Source organism: Bombus impatiens, unplaced genomic scaffold (genome assembly GCF_000188095.3).
Source record: "Bombus impatiens unplaced genomic scaffold, BIMP_2.2 scf_0377, whole genome shotgun sequence".
Classification (NCBI taxonomy): Eukaryota; Metazoa; Arthropoda; class Insecta; order Hymenoptera; family Apidae; genus Bombus; species Bombus impatiens.
The window spans coordinates 932,707-936,836 of NT_176796.1; positions in this window are offsets into that span (position 1 = coordinate 932,707).

Here is a 4,130-nt window from a genome sequence, read left to right on the forward strand (position 1 = left end):
CGGGGCCATGGAACGACACGTGTTTCGCCAGTAAATCAAATAGGCGTCCACCGGTGCTCTGAAGTGGCTGCTTTCGGAGTGACTCTCTTTTACAGTCGATTAGAGGTATCCGTGAAACCCTCGAAGAATACAAAAGAAGCAGGTGACTCGACAGTGACTCCTCTCTTGACCTGGACTCGTTCTTTGTTAGGTTTTTGTGCCTGGAATCAGCGACGCCGAAAACTGTAATAATATAGTTCGATTCATGGGAAAGCCGGTAGGCGAATCCCCCGAGACGAGTCCTTAATGAAATCCTGTCCACGACGTTTCTTCGCGTGGGAGTCGATCACGTCTGGAGAATTTTCCGGGCGACCGGTTACGCGTTCATCGCGTCTCCTCGCTGAGAAGCAATCCGTGAAACAGGTAGGAACGACGAGGACTCTGGACAATGCCCGGCAACGAGAAGAAAAATCGTTCTTTAACGCGGTCGCGGCGACCTCCGCGTCGCGGTGTCGAACGTGAAACCGACGACGTTTATTCCCGACCGGCTAATTTGTATTTTCTACCTCGCACCGGGGGGTGGAGCGGGAAAATTCAATTTTTTTCGGCTCGATCCCGCTCGAGGACTTGGCGGAGCGTCGTTTGTCATCGTTTAAATAATTCCCTTTGTTTGCTTCGGTTTTTCCTCGGTTCCCTCTCGTCGAACAGGTATCACGGTTGTGGAAATATTTCTGCTCCGGAGGATCGAAGCGGAATGCTTTATGGCACCTCTCGCAGGTATCCGCCTAAAAGTTGACGACTGCTTTGGAAACGGAGTTTCAGAACCGTTTTCGTGCACGTTGAGACGATTCGTGGTCTCGCGGTCCGTTCGATAGTTTAATATCGTGGTTGAGGGTCGGATGATCCGTTCCACGAGCCATGTTTCCTCGTTCGCATCGATTTCTCCGCGTCTGGCACGCTTCTGCGGCGTCGGCCCGCTTTACGGCGTTAACCCCTTCGACCTGTACCGTCTCTACGCCTCTGTTTCCGCGTCTCCGAATAAATTGCGGGTCCGAATTTTCGTTTCCAGTTATCTGAAACGTAGAATGCAACTACGTAGTAACGAACGTAAATATGTAAGAAATCGAGAAAAATGAAGGATGTCGCTTATTGTGAGAATTCAAAATGGGATTTTGTGTATTGTTGTGTGGAAAAATGGATGAAGACGATTGATCGTTTAGCTCGAGAAAGGTAGAGCTTTCCATCGAACGGCAAAGTGTCGCGGATGGATTGCGATAGTCTTACCTCTAATCTTATCTCTAATTTTACCTCTAACTCGCAGAACGCAAAAATTGTATCGTCTAATAATTTTGAGTAAATCACCGAACATTCCTACTTTTAAGGATTGGCACGAAAACGGTAAATCGACTTTACTAAAACAGCTGATTATTCTACTTAATGTGTTTTATATCAAAATTGTCATCTTTTCGTGGAAAGTTATGCCCACAAAGGGCTAATACATCGGCCCTTAGAGTCCCCTTAGAGTCCCTTTAGAGTCTTAGAGCGCCACTTTACACTCGACTCCCTGGCCCCGACGATAAATTCCTGTCGCCATTGGATCTCTGCCAATTAGCACGGAGCATCGGTCATTAGAGAGTAGCATCGATCGTACGTGCCACCTGTCCGAAAATCGTGCATCGGCCGGTGGAATTGGACCGGTCGGCCCTTTCCACCAACCCTATCTACGACATCGGGAACTCGGTTCGAGATAACCGATCTCCATTGTCATTTGTTTGTCTAAGTTAGCGGATTAGAGCCAGTCATTCGCGTCAAAGGCGACCGCTCGTCCGATCGAGCAGCGATATCGAAGATAGGAGACCGATCCGCTCGGGCCACCCCTGAGCAGATCGTTCTCCATCGTTGGAAACAGGGTTCACGCAGAAAGAATGATTAATCCTCCGGGCTATGGTGGTTCGTTTACGACCGATGTCGATCATCGATGTTCGTCTGGTTTCGTTTTATCGACGAAAAGCTCGATTGTGTCACCGGCCGGTTAATTAAAGGAAGGACCTTTGCGTTGAACGTAAAGAGGCTGATCCGATCCTCTTACGGGGTGTAGTCTTTTCGAGAAGGGTGAGTTGGTCGATGGGTTGTAGTTAGATTAGAACTTAAAGCGAGACGGTCGATATCTTTCGAGCTCGTTATTTCGCTTATCGTTTGAAGCTGGTGTTGGCGCGCTCGAATATTAAGCGTGAATCATTAGCAAAACCCGCCGAATACAGTTACGGTATTGTTCGATATTTCTGGAGAGATTTACTACAGCGTGTTCCGGTGAAAACGACGGTCAAGTTTTTAGGAATCTTTGCCAGCCGACGACCGACGAAGGGCGTGACGCGGTTCTATTGATAGGATCCCGCGAATATGCGTTAATCTTAAGAATTCTAAATCATCGTTGAGCACACCCTGTCGACGCAAGGAAACGACACTCCTACCGGTGATAAAAGTCGTGCACTGTTTCTAACCCACGCGTCATTCGTTTAAACGTCTCCCCTTGAACGTTCGGCCAAATTTCCAGCCGAATTGTTCTCCCTAGCTCTATCGAGACGAAATACGAAAGACGCACGAGAACTATTCAACAGACAGTAAAACGTTCGACACGCAATACAAAAACCGGCGACTAATAGCTGAAACTAATAATCAAACTCTTGCCGAACGGTCATTTGCATAAATGACATCGCTACAAATACGAAACGCATTAGCATCCTCGTCATGCGCGAAATTAATTCTCGCACGGATACACGAACGTATTTACGAGGAGGACACAAAGAGAAAGAGAGAAGGAGAACGGAAGAGGAGAGCAAGAGCAGAAGCGGAGTCGTGGCCGACAAGCAGAACGTATTAATTAACCGTTAGATATCGCGGTATATCGGCGTGTACCGGCGGCTATGGACCGTGCATCGACGATTTATTCGTACGGATCGACGGCGCATTAAAAACGCCGACATAGTCCGGGAAGCATCGGCGTCAAGCGGCGTTCAGGCCCTCGTTTCTTCGTCACGATGGAACGACTTACGGTCCTCGCCGTCTAACCGATCGTACATTTCCTTCGAATTCAAATGCGCCGCGATCTAGTGGCGCAGCCTGCCTCGATCCACCGGGGAACGAACCAGGACAGGATAGAGAAAGAGAGATGGACGAGAGAGGCAGAGGGAGAGCTCGCGAGCGTTCGTTTATTCAGCGGCGCTCGTAAATATGGTGCCTCGAAGGCATCATGGCCGATACAGCGAACCGGCGATGTCTCAATCTTCAATTTTCCTTCCCGGACCCGGAGCGCTGAGGTAGATTGATATCCGCCTTTTGGTAAGCTGATGAACCGCGATATCTCAATCGGAGCTTTTTCCACGGGAAAGTAACGGCCAAGTAACGCGATCAGACTTTCCTCCTGGCTTACCCGCGTCAGTCTCGAAAATCAACTATTTTCGGAGCTGTGAAAACTCGTTGCTCCGATGTCTTTCCTTCGGATTTTCTGCACTTGCGCGGCTACCTTTACGATATCGATACCACGATCGATCGACGCATCGTTTGGTCATTAAAAATCTGCTTGAAACGAAATTGAATGACGAAATCTTGTCCAGCGTTGACCACCGAAAACTAACACGGCTTACAACCAGTGTTCGCCATCGCGAGGTGCATACGTTTTCTTGGAATTCAAATGTGCACCGCGTTCTGAGCGCGGAGGAAGACAGAGAGGTCCGTGAAATAGTCGACCGAGGCAAGATCGAAAGAGGCGTACGAACGGAAACAAACGGAAGAAGGAAAGAAATAGCGAGGGAGGAGGGCAAAGAAAGGGGATTGAGAGGGCGGTCGGTTGGCAAGCGCACGGTTACACGGCGTTACTCGTAAATACGGTGCTCCGAAAGCATCACGGCTGGTACAAAGAGGCCACAACGTCTCAATCCCAGAGAGCTCCTTGGAGGGTCCGCGAGGCTACGTAAGCTGCACACACACTCCGCCTCCTCCTGAAAGGATCCTCGCTTACCTCCGCCTCCCTGCGCCGCGCCGGTGTGCTCGCCGTGTCTTTCCGCTCTCCTTCTCCCGTTCCCTGTTCACGGTTACGTTCGATGGCCCCTTTCGATCGTAGCAGCCCCCTTTGCGAAAGCGTGCAGCAGCTC